This window comes from Onychomys torridus, chromosome 1 (genome assembly GCF_903995425.1).
Source record: "Onychomys torridus chromosome 1, mOncTor1.1, whole genome shotgun sequence".
NCBI lineage: Eukaryota > Metazoa > Chordata > Mammalia > Rodentia > Cricetidae > Onychomys > Onychomys torridus.
Genome location: NC_050443.1, coordinates 80,885,997 through 80,901,215, shown reverse-complemented (window position 1 = coordinate 80,901,215; position 15,219 = coordinate 80,885,997).

Here is a 15,219-nt window from a genome sequence, read left to right as displayed (position 1 = left end):
AGACCAATGTTTCCATTCTCTTGGAAAAATATACTAGAGAAAAAAACTGCTGGATTGTAGCAGTGTGGGACGTTTCCACTTAATACTTTAAGCCTTTGGGGCTGAGTATGGTGGTGCATGCCTTTAATGTCAGCACTCAGGAGGCAGAGGCAGGCAGAGTTTTGTGAGTAAAAGGCCAGCCTGGTCTATAAAGTGAATTCCAGGATGGTCAGAGCTACATAATGAGACATTGTCTCAATAAATAAAGGGAGAAGTAGAGGAAGCTGCTACCACTGAGTGTGTGTCTGTGTGTAGAGATGGCTCAGAGTTTAGGAGCACTTGCTGCTCTTGCAGAGGTCCCAAGTTCGGGTCCCAGCACCCACATGTCTGCTCACAACAGCCTGTCAATCTAGGTCCAGAGGATTTGATACCCTTTTCTGACCTCCCCAGCATAAAGGCCAAAATGCCAGAGTTCTCCCATTTTATAAAACTTTTATGCAAATAATTTTTTAATTTATTCATTTTTATTTTATGTGAATTGATGTTTTCCTTGCATGTATGTTTGTGTGAGGGTGTCAGAAGCCCTGTAACTGGAGTTACAGACAGTTGTGAGCTGCCATGTGGGTACTAGGAATTGGACCCGGGTCCTCTGGAAGAACAGCTCTTAACTGCTGAGGGCCATCTCTCCAGCCCCTCTTATGCAAATCTTTTAATCTTCCCCACCTGGTAAAGTTTTTACTGACACAAAGGCCACTTAATAACCAGGAGGCATCCAGCCCCTCCTTATTTCTTGCATTTTTTTTTTTTTAACGATGATTTTAAATTAGCCAATCAGGACAGATTGTGAGGTCAGCAATATTCTTTAATTTTTAAAATTTTATTACTATTTTAATTACACATATGTATATATGTCTGTGTATGTGGGTGGAGGTGCCCAAAAAGGCCAGGGGCGTTGCGTCTCCCTGGATCTGGAGTTACAGGTGGTTTTGAGCCTCCTGGTGTGGATACTGGAAATGGAACTTAGGTTCTCTGAAAGAGTGGTATGTTCCCTTAACTGCTGAGCCATCTTTCTGGCCACAAGAATATTCTTTTCAAACATAGACATGCAGGCAAAACACCTATACACATAAAATTAAGAAAAAAGAAGAAGCCATTTCCCTAAGTGAGTGGTGCATTTGACACTGGCCTCTCAATGCCAGGCTTGCTGATCCTAGTCATCAGCAGGTGGGTGGGTTTGGGCTTCAGTTTTCCTTCCACTGATGACTAGTGGGCTAGAACACATTGTCTTTGTTGTGACGTGGCCTCTGGTGCATCCTTGGACCATGTAGCTCTCTGGAGCATGAAGCTGCAGAGTCCCTATTGTCTGAGTGCCCCCTCCCTCCTCTAGCTATGCCTTGCGAGTGTTCTACTTGGCTCTGGGCTCATGCTGCCTGTCCATAGCACAAAGATCTGGTGCTGTGGTGTAGAACACCCTGTTTAGATCTTAGTCTATTGTTTTGTGTCAGGGAAACCTCTGCCCCATTCCCAGGATCTGCTATGTGAGAGCACTAAAGGTCTGGAAAAGTGTGCCTGGCCCATGGGTGTGTGCCACTACTAGGGACACCAGAGAGGAAGCCCATTTCCTTGGGGTTTGGATCCTGCAAACTGGGGAACCGTTTTCAGTACTAAATAGCCCTCAAAGCAGCATCCCCAGCCTAAGAAGAACTAAAGGAGGAGCCAAGGCCTCTGACCCCTCATCCATGTTCAATATGATGTCAGATGATAAGTCAGGCAGTGGACATGGGTGGCACAGATCCCATGTCCCCAGCACTGGTGGATCCATCTTGAGATAGGTCCCAGTAACTTAGTTATGATGTGGTTGGCTATGATTTGACCTAATTCATTCTGGTATATTTTGGTTAGATTTTGTTTAATCTGGCTTTGGAGGGATGGAGAGAGATTTCAGATCTGGTGAGATCAGATCTGATCAGTAGGTTAAGGTATATGTCACTACTTGAGTTCAATCTTTGGCACTCACTTAGTGGAAGGAAAAATCAACTACTTCAGGTTGTCCTCAGACTTCCATATATATGTGATTTTTTTTTTAATGGAAGGAAGAAAGAAGAAAAAACCTTTGATTTTGGTTTAGTTTATTTGTTCAATGCGTGTTTGCGTGTACTCACATGTGCTTGTGAGTGTTGTATGGTGCCTGTGAGTACAGGTGCACATATACCACAGTGTGCATGTGGTATTCATTTTCTTCTGCCACTTCCCGGGATCTGGGTATTGATCTTGGCTTGTCAGGCCTGCACACAGGCTGCTCTCTCTGCTGAGCCATCTCACCTGCCTCAGAAGTTACACTTTGAATGTGAAACTTACTTTATTTAAAAAAGACTTTGAAATTTATTTATTTATTTTATTATTTGTAAGAGTATCTTTGTGGGTATGTGAAGTGAGTTCCAGAGGGTGGTAAGGGCTGTCAGATCTTCTGGAGATAGAGTTATTAGGCAGTTGTGAGCCACCATGCAGGTACTGAGAATAGAACCTGGGTCCTCTGCAAAAGCAGCAAATACTCTTTAACCACTGAGCCATCTCTCTAGCCCCTAAATATGAACTTTATTGTATGAAATGATTTATACTTAAATGACATTGTTTCAAAAACTATAAAATGTGACATAGTTCACTTTTCATATTAGGAAATGCATATTGTATATATGCTTTGTGGGGTATCCACCAGAGAAGACTGCTTGGACATGAGTGCAAGCCAATAGAAAATCTTTATTAGGGCTGGAGGATGGCTCAGCGGTTAAGAGCACTGGCTGCTCTTCCAGAGGTCCTGAGTTCAATTTCCAGCAACCACGTGGTGGCTCATAACCATCTGTAATGAGATCTGGTGCCCTCTTCTGGCCTTCAGTCATACATGCAGACAGAACATTGTATACATAATAAATAAATAAATCTTAAAAAAAAAAAAAAAAAAAAGAGCAAGGTTAGTACATTTAGAGACTTTCCCAGAACTGTATGATGGATTAGGTCTTTGTTTTCATTTCGGCTGGTGCTGCTGAGTTTTATGAATGATACTTCCATCATAAGTCAGTTGTGCCTCTTAATGTCTGGGGGCCTGTTACAATAGTTGCATATACTTGTGTGTAAAATAACTGTGACAAGGCCGGGCGGTGGTGGCACACGCCTTTAATTCCAGCACTTGGGAGGCAGAGGCAGGTGGATCTCTGTGAGTTCGAGGCCAGCCTGGTCTACAGAGTGAGTTCCAGGAAAGGCGCAAAGCTACACAGAGAAACCCTGTCTTGAAAAACCAAAAATAAAATAAAATAAAATAACTGTGACAAGCTTGTGAAGAAAAAGACACTGGCGAGAGGGTAAAAGAAGCCTGGTGGTAGGCTAACTCACCATAGCAAAACCCTGGAATTTAAGTTTTAATTACACTAGCTCACCCATAAAATAAGAAATGGTTTGTTCATTTGTTTTGGGTTTTCAAGATGGAGATTTTCTGTGTAGTCCTGGATGTCCTGAAACTCTGTAGACCAGGCTGACCTCAAACTCAGAGATCTGCCTGCCTCTGCTTCCAGAGTGCTGGGATTAAAGGTGTGCACCACCACTGCCTGACTTGGTATTATTATTATTATTATTATTATTATTATTATTATTAATTTTATTGAATAACATTTCTGTGTAGCCCAGACTGACCTTGCACTTTCTGTATAGTTGAGGATGATCTTGAACTCCTGATGTTCCAGCCTCTACCTCACAAATGTTAGGATTACCCTATGCCTGATAAAAATAGTTGCCCTTGTAATGGTCACAGTGCAGCTGGGGCATCAGGATGACAAGCAGAAAGAAAGGGAGTTTAATTGCTCCCATGAACTTGAAGCATTTACTTTGAGTATGTATTACCCATCCTCTCTATCCAAACAGGCTCTGTTGTTTCTGCGTGAATGTTCACTATTGATGTTTTACATCCCAGAGGAAACGCTTTCAGTATCATCCAAACTGGCAGATCATTTTTTTTTTTCCTTGCGTAGAAACACTGACATCTTGTGGGCATCTATGTTAATGCAGCTGAATATCTCTAAAGTGAGAATTTGTTCATTAAACTCTGCTCCACGCCTCTCAATGAATATTCACTGAGTATCCATCTTGGACGTTTGCTTAACTTTAAAACAAAGTGTTACAGGGTGTGGTGGCACACACCTTTGATTCCAGCACTCTGGAGGCAGAGGCAGGGAGATCTCTGTGAGTTTGAGGCCAGCCTGGTCTACAGAGTGAGTAGAACAGCCATAGGACAGCCAAGGCTATGTCTCAAAACAAACAAACAAAAACTTACAAACTTTTGATAATATTCAGCCTCATTTACTGGGCCTCAGAGAGCATGTAAATACTGAAGCTATGATCATGAACAAGACATGGAATGGTTTGCCATACAGCCCTGCAGCCAACAGGCAGTCTTAACACAGAGTCACCATGGAGACAGATCAGCTTTCTTTGGGGAGACCACAGAGGCTGAGTGGTCAGGGAAGGCCTCCTGGAAGAAGTACCCTTTATCAGTTCTGTTCCTCTAGAGAGCCCTGAGTGTTCCTTAGCCCCAAGTGTGAAGCAGAGAGACCAAAGGGTGAGAAAGTAGCTCAACTCAGCAGGGGAGGCGACTTACTAGGTTCTCTCAGCAAGTTTCCTGGTGCCAGATTTGGGACATTGAACCGGAGGCTGGTCAACCCGGTGCTTCCTCTCAGTCTCATGAAGACCGGGCATCGAACCCGAGGCTAATCTGAACCCAGGGCTTCCTCTCAGTCCCATCATGATGATCTTATTCTGTTCTCTGGGCCTGTGTCTGCTGCTCAACATGTCAGAAACAAGCAAGAGGGCTAAGTGAGAAAAGCATTTGCCTAAGTTCAATCCTGGAAGCCTTGATAGAAAGAAAGAACTGATTGACAGTTTTCCTCTGACCTGCACATATGAGTGTTGTGACATGGATCTCTCTCTTTGTTTCTCTGTCTCATCTTTGTCTGTCTGTCTGTCTGTCTGTCTGTCTGTCTGTCTCTCTCTCTCTCTCTCACACACACACACACACACACACACACACACTTTTTTCTTTTTTTAATTAACAATATATTTTTTTCAGCTTGATATGGTACAAATTCTTATCCTAATAGTGAAATGTTTCACTAAAGCTTGCCCAGTGATTGGGCAAAATCAAAACTTATAGGCTTCCCTGCTAGGTAGCCTCCCTGGATCTGTGGGTTGCAGTCTGATTGTCCTTCGCTTTATATCTAGTATCCACTTATGAGTGAATACATATCATGTTTGTCCTTCTGGGTTTGGGTTACCTCACTCAGGATGATGTTTTCTAGTTCCACACATTTGCCTGCAAATTCCATGATATCATTGTTTTTCTCTGCTGAGTAGTACTCCATTGTGTATATGTACCACATTTTCTTAATCCATTTTTCAGTTGAGGGGCATCTAGGTTGTTTCCAGGTTCTGGCTATTACAAAAAGTGCTGCTATGAACACAGTTGAGCATGTATCTTTGTGGTACGATTGAGCATTCCTTGAGTATATGCCCAAGAGTGGTATGGCTGGGTCTTGAGGTAGATTGATTCCCAATTTTCTGAGAAACTGCCATACTGATTTCCACAGTGGTTGTACAAGTTTGCACTCCCACCAACAGTGGAGGAGTGTTCCCCTTGCTCTGCATCCTCTCCAACACTGACTGTCATTTGTGTTTTTGATCATGGCCATTCTGACAGGTGTAAGGTGTTATCTCAGAGTTGTTTTGATTTGCATTTCTCTGATGACTAAGGATGTTGAGCATTTCCTTAAATGTCTTTCAGCCATATGAAATTCTTCTTTTGAGGATTCTCTGTTTAGCTCTATAGCCCATTTTTTAATTGGATTGTTCAGAATTTTGATGTCTAGATTCTTGAGTTCTTTATATACTTTGGAGATCAGTCCTTTGTCAGATGTGGGGTTGGTGAAGATCCTTCCCCATTCTGTAGGCTTTTTTCCCCCTTGGTTTTTCAAGACAGGGTTTCTCTGTGTAGCTTTGCACCTTTCCTAGAACTCACTTTGTAGACCAGGCTGGCTCGAACTCACAGAGATCCGCCTGCCTCTGCCTCCCGAGTGCTAGGATTAAAGGCATGTTCCACTACCGCCCGGCTTTGTCTTTTTGTCTTATTGACTGTGTCCTTTGCTCTACAAAAGCTTCTCAGTTTCAAGAGGTCCCATTTATTAATTGTTGCTCTCAGTGTCTGTGCTACTGGTGTTATATTTAGGAAGTGATCTCCTATGCCAATGTGTTCAAGTGTACTTCCTACTTTCTCTTCTATCAAGTTCAGTGTAACTGGATTTATGTTGAAGTCTTTGATCCACTTGGACTTGAGTTTTGTGCATGGTGACAGATATGGATCTATTTGCAATTTTTTACGTGTTGACATCCAGTTATGCCAGCACCATTTGTTGAAGATACTTTCTTTTCTCCATTGTATAGTTTTGGCTTCTTTGTCAAAAATCAAGTGTTCATGTGTGTGTGGATTAATGTCAGGGTTTTCAATTCGATTCCATTGGTCCATATGTCAGTTTTTATGCCAGTACCAAGCTGTTTTTATTACAATAGCTCTATAGTAGAGCTTGAGGTCAGGGATGGTGATGCCTCCAGAGGTTGCTTTATTGTCCAGGATTCTTTTAGCTATCCTGGGTTTTTTGTTTTTACATATGAAGTTGAGTATTGAGTATTGTTCTTTCCATGTCTGTGAAGAATTCACACACACACACACACACACACACACACACATTAATAATACATTTAAAAAGAGAAAGAAACAAGGGAGAGAGAATTGGTTTGGACTGATGGCTCTAGAGGATACAGTCCTTGGTCACTTGGACCATGTACTTGGGCAGAAACATCACAGTAGCAGGAGTGTGTGTCAGAGGAAAGCTGTTTGCCTGAGGGCAGACAAAAAAGTAGAGAAAGGACTACAGGGACAGATCAGGGCATGCTCACAACCACCTGCCTCCTCTAACTAGGGTTCTTCTTTCTGGTTTCCACCAACAGCCATTGTATTTTGACTCCATCAAGGAGCTAATCCCTTCATTGGGCCAGAGTCTTCAGGATCTAACCATCTCTGAAAATATCATCATGAATGACGCCCCTAAGGAGGGACTTACTAATCTAGGCACTTAGTCCAGTCTACAAATATCACTGACTTCAACATCTGAGCAGATACGAGGGAAGAAGCAGGACTGGGCAGCCTTATCCCACCCAGAGCTGTAAGAGTGGTCCAGGTCACACTGAAATGATGCAGCCTTTGGATGCTCTGCTCACTCTCCCTTCTCTCCCACCTAGTTCAGTCACCAGTGAGTGGCATTTATTCTGTTGCTGGGCTACACTCACTGACTGCGGGCAGCAAGTCCTTGACCAGGAAGATCTGAACACTGTGTCACCATGACTACCAAAACCCTGCACACTATCCTTCATTGATCAATTGTCCAGTGAACTCTGTGCTGGCTACTGTGTCGGTTGCTGGGAGACAGGATCAGATACAGGGATGATGAAGGAGAAGGAGATCCTGCCCTCCAGATTAGTCTAGAGGAAGCCACATGATTAGAGAGTAGGGGGTGGTGAGTTCAGAGGATGGTGAGAGGGTCTGGACAGGGTTACTGCTCTAGTGTGGGCACCCTTCACTAGTGCTTCATTGGAATTCAGCTTTTACCAAAAAATGTTTCCCATTAGGTCTCTCAATCCTTACTTTCTTATCCCTCACTTCACATCCTTTCCAGTCTCCTGAATTTTTTTCCCTGTGCAAGTGGCACCCTGCCACTCTCCATCCATGGTGACACTCTGGGTTTATCTTGGCCTCTAAATGCCTGTTGTTCGGTTGCATTTTGTTATCTCCCTGAGTCAATGTACGGGGATTTTTTTTAAAAAATACTATACATACAGAGCCTGTTGTGAGGTATTTACCAGAGAAGACCCCTTGGACATGGGTTCAAGCCAATAGAAAGTCTCTATTATCCATCTGGTGACTACTACCTTTCCCAGGGTGAGTTTAAAAGCATAAAAAACACATCCCAGGTTGATACACCTTAGTTAGCCAAGAACACTTAGCCAGAAGCAGAACTACAGAAGCCAAAAAAGCCCCCATTTGGGGACTTTCCAGGAACTAAGAACTTCGATGGATTAGGTCTTTGTTCTCATTTTGGTAGATGTTGCTGCCCAGGTTCTGAGTTTTACAACCTGAATGGTACTTCCATAATGGCGTCAGTTGTGCTGAGGTCTGGGGGCCTGTTACAAGCCCACAAATCTAAGAGGGTAGACACAGGGGTCTTTAAAGCAGGGAAGGTAGCTAGCCAGATATAAAGGCTTTTTAAGCACTGGAGAGCAAGCAGTAATTTAGGAATGATTTTAGTTTTTTTTTGGCACAGGGTCTTTCTTGCTCTGTAGCCATGGTGTAGTCCAGAACTTCTGCCAGTTCTTCTTGATTCATACATGCAGCTTTGTAGGGAGGGAGTTATTAGGAGGAAACACTTTTGTATGACTGCATTCGTTTTTTCCTTAAGGATTTATTTAGTTTCATTTCATGTGTATGAGTGTGTTTACCTGCATGCATGTCTTTGCATAAGTAAGTACAGTACTTGTGGAGACCAGAAGAGAGCAACAGATTCCCTAGGAATGAGTTACAAAGGTTGTGAGCTACCAAAGGAGTGTTGGGAATCAAACTGGAGTCTTGTGGGAAATCAGCAAGTGCTCTTAACTACTGGAGCATCTCTCTATTCCCAGTGTGCTAGGAGTTTTTTGTTTTGTTTTATTTTGAGATACTGTCTCTCTGTGTAGCCCTGGCTGTCCTAGAACTTACTACACAGAACAGGATTGGCCTTGAACTCATGGAGATCCATCTGCCTCTGTCTTCCAAGTGCTGAGGCCCAGTGCACTTGTTCTTGCTAGCCCAGACTGGGCAGCTGCTCCACTAATGGTTCACTTAAGGAGACCTAGACGACGTAGGAGCAGCTGAACTGCCACTCTTGTTGTTTTCTTTAGTGTTGGACATTGGCCTAGGGACTCCCACACAGTGTAAGTGCTCTATCACAGAGCTGTTCTCCAGCCCTCTGCCACTAATAATAGAGGAAAAATAATAGCTTGAAATAAGAGCATACTTCCACTTCCTAGCAGTTATGAATGATTCAGCCAGCTGTGCCGAAATCAGGAAAGGTTAGAAAATTGGTGACTGAGTGGCATAGGGAAGAATAATGTGGCTAGATTGGTGGAACTGGGTCTTGGGGACCGTCACTGGCCACTCTCTACTTTGGTGATGATACTCTTCAACTAGGTGTTCAGAGTGACTCTAAGCTGGGTGGTGCACGCCTTTAATCCCAGCACTCGGGAGGCAGAGCCAGGAGGATCTCTGTGAGTTCGAGGCCAGCCTGGTCTACAGAGTGAGTTCCAGGACGGGCACCAAAGCTACACAGAGAAACCCTGTCTGGAAAACAACAACAAAACAAAACAAAAACAAAAAAGAGTGACTCTAAGAAAATGTCTATGTCAGCCATGATTCTCACAGTAGGCCCAGGAACAGATTAGCTACAGTGATTGGGAATGGAAGCTGTGCAAGAACCCAATGTTGTAGAGTTTGGATCAGACAGATATGGTATTTCTTTTGATGAATGCTTGATATGTCAACACAAGTGACCGATGCTGAGTCCTGCATGTGCTATCATTCTTTTGGGTCAGCTGCCCCTGTCTGGTGGTGTGATGGCTAATCCTGGTTGTCAGCTTGACAACATCTGGAATCAACTACAACCAAACAGCTGGACATGCCCATGAAGGATTTTATTGATTGAGTTACTTAAGGTGGGAAGACCGATCTAGAGCTGGCCATAGCTTTTGGTGGTGGCCCACATAAAAAAACACCGAAGAAGCAAGCCTTTGCTCTTTGCCTGCTTGCCCTCATTAGCTGGCACGCTTATCTACCCTGCTGCTGAGGCTCTCCTTCTCCAGTGTTAGAACCCACTTCTTCAGGTTTCCAACGCAGGCTGAGGACCAGCAGCTCCTTAGGAATCCCCCGGGTCTCCAGCTCCATATTGGGACTACTGAGACATCCAGTCTCATGGACTGAACAACTACCAGATTCTTGGCCTTTCTGTCAGGAGACAGCCATTGTTGGACTACCCAGACCACAGCCTGCAAGCCACCCTAATAACCCCCCTTAAATATATAATTTCATTTGATCATCTCTGTTCCTTTAGAGAACGCTGACTAATACAAATGACGGGGTTATTAGAATTGCTTGGTGGAAAGGGAAGTGATCGCTCACTACCGACACTGACCCCTGCTCAGAAATGGTTACTGCTCCTGTCCTAAGTGTCTTTCCCCAGATCGTTCACCACCAGAGCAGCTTGGACTTAGATGTCTGAACTGATATGAGATCTCAGATAATCTTGCCACTGACCAAAACTCTGTCTTATGGCAAAGGAGGTGCATAACAATGACCACAAGATTCAATGTCCTGCCATATTTTATGTGTCTGAAGGCCGCCGGCAGCACTGTTGGTCAAATGACTCAGCTAAGCTGCCAAGTTGGGGACAATAGTCTGTGGGCAAGACATTGTCTTCCAAGATGAAGTGTATTCATTATCTGCTAGCCAGTGCATAGGGTTGGACTAAGATGACCCCTCTCTGGCTGGGGATGTAGCTCAGTGGAAGAGCGTTTCCTGAGTACAGGAAGCTCTGTGTTTGATCCGCAGCACTACAGGAAGAGAGCAGGGACGGAGAGTAGGGTAGGGAAATCATCACTCCCAATAGCCAATCCCTAAATATGTATTCCTTCCCTCAGTGTATTCCCGGGGTGGAGAACTTTCCACTGGGGGAACCATAAAGCCACTAGTCATTCTGAGTCTACAGTAGACGTCTGGTCACTGTGCCTGTGGTCCCACAGGCACTGCAAGCTGTACTCATTTGGGTTACTGACCCTGACAATCACAGCAAAGAGGTAGATGGAGGCACTGAGGAGGATGTTTGCAGGGCAGAACTCAACGGCGTGTTAGGGCACTTCTATCTAGAAGTAACCCAAGGAGCAATGGTAGCGACCACTGCTTGACGAAGGATACAAAGCTTTATTCCTGAGAAACGAAGGCCGGTGGCACTGTATCAGGCTGAAAACTAAACGAGATGATGCGTTAGAACAGGTGCAGAGGAGGACATAGCAGAGGAGAAAGAGAGTAAAATCAGTTACTACTTGGGTTACAGCCAGGAGGATTACTGGTTTTTGTTTTTGTTTTTTCTCTATTCATTTTATTTTATTTTTTATTTGTTTGTTTGGTTTTTTGAGACAGAGTTTCTCTGTGTTAACAGTCCTGGCTGTCCTGGAACTCACTTTGTAGACCAGGCTGGCCTCGAACTCACAGAGATCCTCCTGTCTCTGCCTCCCAAGTGCTGGGATTAAAGACGTGCGCCACCACCGCCCTTTTATTTTATTTTGTGTATGAGGATTTTGCCTGTTTGTATGTCTGAGTATCACATGTGTACCTTGTATCCAAGGAGGCCAGAAGACGGTGTTGGATCCCTTGGAACTGGAGTTATGGATGGTTGTGAGCCACTATGTGGGTCCTGGTAATCAAACCCAGATCCTCTGAAAGAGCAGCTTGTGCTCTGTCTTTAACTGGCTGGATTTAATAAAATGGATATGAGATAAAAAGAACCTAGCCAGGCATCGTGGCATGGCCTTTTATCTCAGTGCTTGGGAAACAGAGTCAGATGTCTTTCTTTGGGTTCATGGCAACCCTATTCTACATAGTAAGTTCTAGATCAGCCAGGACTACATAGTGAGACCCTGTTGAGATGATAGATAGATAGATAGGTAGGTAGGTAGATAGACAGACAGACACAGCGCCTAATGGTGGGAAAACTGACTGACTATACCAGAGTCTGAGATGCCCTGTGTCAAAACTACTTAGCTTCTCTTGGATTTTAGCTATTACTGTAGTAATTGATCACTTTTTATGACTGCGATTCCAACTTGTATAGATAGCAGCATCCCTTTGCAGGCATCATCACTTAAGGTTTCATGTCTTCATATTTAAACTTTACCTGATCCATGGGCTATTGCTCAGTGGTTAAGAGTACTTGCTGCTCTCACAGAGGACCCAGGTTCAATTCCCAGCACCTATGATGGGTGTCTCAAAACCATCTGTCAGTCCAGTTCCAGAGGATCCAGCACCCTTTTCTGGCCTCCTCAGGCTCCTGCATGCACATAGTGCATAGGCATTCAATTAAGGCCCATGGTAGATTTCTAAGGTCTGCTTGTGATTCTTCAGTGAGTGCTTGGTAGCCTCCCTGCCCACCCCTACACTTTTTCCATCTGTTGCAAGACACTTCTCATACCAAACAGCGGGGTACCTTGAGCAGCTTAGAAGACTTTTCTTGCTCCAGGCTTCATTCAAAACTTTAAGCCTTATGCTTGCAAGGCATCAGGTTGATGGAACATATTTAGAGAATGCAAATGAGTGCATGTGTGCATGCATGCGTGTGTGTGTGTGTGTGTGTGTGTGTGTGTGTGTGTGTGTGTCAAAACTTTAAGCCTTATGCTTGTAAGGCATCACATTAATGCAACATATTCAAAGGATGCAAATGAGTGCGTGCGTGCGTGCGTGCGTGCGTGTGTGTGTGTGTGTGTGTGTGTGTGTACGTGCATTTCCCACCAAATCCTAACAGGTCTACCAAGCTGTGGCCCTCTTTGCTCACATTGGACAATGCACAGTAAAGTAACCTGCCTTTCATTTTCAAAGCTGAATTTCAATATGTCCCAGGCCTTGGAATCCTCCAGCCATTGAAGGGAACTTACTTATACATCAAATTTTTTAATTGTTACAGTTTATCTTTCATATCCTAAAATGTGTGTGTGTTCTACCAAAGTACCTGGGATACCTGGTACTTCCAGCTCATCAGATCCAATAAGCATATTAACATCAATAAAAGAAACCAGCCTTATGTTCTGCAGGCCATCAAAACAACTGAGGCTCCTTTGTAGCTATGTGATACTGGAAATTGAAGGTTGATGTAGCCCTGAGGTAAATCAGTGAAGGAATACAACTGTCATGCCACATGAAAGCAGTTTGCTTTTAGGTTGAAAAGGAGACATTTTCCAGATGCCAGGGGCTGTATTGATTAGCTCCAATAAAGACACCACACCAAGGCTGCAGCTATAATTGGATTCCCTTCCCAATTATGTTGATAGTGATCTGTTGTCGTTCTTCAAGATTCATCAAGATTCTGCATCTGCCAAAAGGACAAATTAAATAAGAGTGTGGCAAAATAATTACCAGGCATCTTTCAAACTCTGGCAATGGTACCAATCTTTGTAGTTCCCTCAGGGGTGCATTACTGTTGTGGTCCTGAGTGAGATGGTTTTGTCTCCCTAAATACCTATGATAAATAGGTCTTGGCAACTCCAGATTGGTGGAAATACTGCTCATGAACAACATGTTTCTCAATGACACCCCCCCCCCCCCTTTGTAGAATTCATGTTTCCAGTAACTTTCTACCTGACAAGTTCCTCTGTGGTGTGACCTGGGAGCTGTGTGACCACTCTGGACTCCTTATGCAAGTGGGTTAGCAGACAATGAAAGACATTTCCGTATGGTAACTCAGGCTCATGGAAGTGTTTGCCAAGCCAAGAATGGCTGGTAGATGAGGAAGATAATAATTACCAACTCTGGCCCTGGATATCAATGACCATCAGCTCTGGACTGACAAAGCAGCCCAGTAGCCCGGAACTGCATAAAACCTAGTGTGATGGTGCATGTCTACAATCCCAGCACCTGGGAGGTAGAGGCAGAAGTATCAGAAGTTCAAGATCATCCTAAATATAGTAAGTGTGAGGTTAGCCTGGGCTACGGGAGAGAGACCCTGTCTCAAAAAATAAATAAATAAATAAATAAATAAATAAATAATGCTGTCAACCATCACCAGCTCTAGTAATGTAGTAACTTGGTGTTTTAGTCCTCCTTTTTAAGATACTAAGTGCAACTGGGCCCGTGCTTACAGAATTGAATTTAAACTTGCCTTCTGAGAGAAAAAAAATGAAGTATTTTTTTTTTTCTTTTCTCCTTGCTGAAGATCCAGTATGAAAGGGTAAGGATAGACCCATATAGTGTGGATGATGGACATGCATGGTCCAGGTAAGGATGCAGTGTGCCCAACCTGACTGGCTTACCCACTTCTCCTGGCCTGGGCCCTTTATGTCATAGGTAGATTGGTTCCTGAGATAGCTCATTTGCTTCTGTCCTTTAGTCTGCCCAGGACAGGCTGTCTAGCTTGTCTGTAACAGCATCTGTCACAGCCGCCTCATCGGGAACTCTAACAGCTCCAGCATAAGGGCTGAGCTGACTGGATCCAAGACATTCTGGCTCCCCCGGGACTCTTCAGAGTGGTCAAATTGTGAGCCCCGCAGGAACGATTTTGAGCAGTGGGAGGACACACATGAGAAGACAGGAACAGGAGACAGATGGCTCCTTCTGCTTCTCCTGTCAGACTGTTCTTGGACTGTTCAGTGGTTCCATCTGGACTCTCAACCAGCTGGATGTCCTGCAGATGTTGTGGGCTGGGTAAAGTACATCGAGTAGCATGGCCTCGGCTTCCCTGCCTGCCTGTCCCTTTCCCTCTCTCTTGCTTCTGTTCACAAGCATCAGCAAAGTTTCTTTCCTTGGGCTTTGTGTTCTAGGGAACTTGGGTTAGAAAAGAGGTGAGAACAGAATAAGATTCTTGAAACTGACCATGCATAGGAATGTCTTGGGTAGAATGGATGACATGTTCAGTGGAGAAGAGACTATCCATTCAGGTCTCTGGCATACTCATCTGGCTGGACAAGCACATCCTCACAGTGATGCCGGAGTGTTGGAGAGAGTGGTCCAGTAACCAGATTACTCCCCTCTCCTTTTTCTCTTCCTTTCCCACCTCCACTCCTTCCTCCTCTTCCTCCCCTCCTCCTCCTCCTCTTCCTCCTCCTCCTCTCCTTCTTTTAAGACAGGATCACACATAGCCCAGAATGGCTTCAAACTCACGATGTTTCCGAGAAAGGACTTGAACTCCTTATCCTCCTGCCTCTACCTCCTGAGTGCTGGGATTGCAAGCATGAGTCACTGTGCTCAGTTTTGGGTATCAAACCCAGGGAGGGCTCGGTGCATACTTGGCCAGCACTCTGTCAACTGAGCTTTATTCTAGCCCAGTGGTTGGAATTTTTGAGGCACGGGGCAGGTGA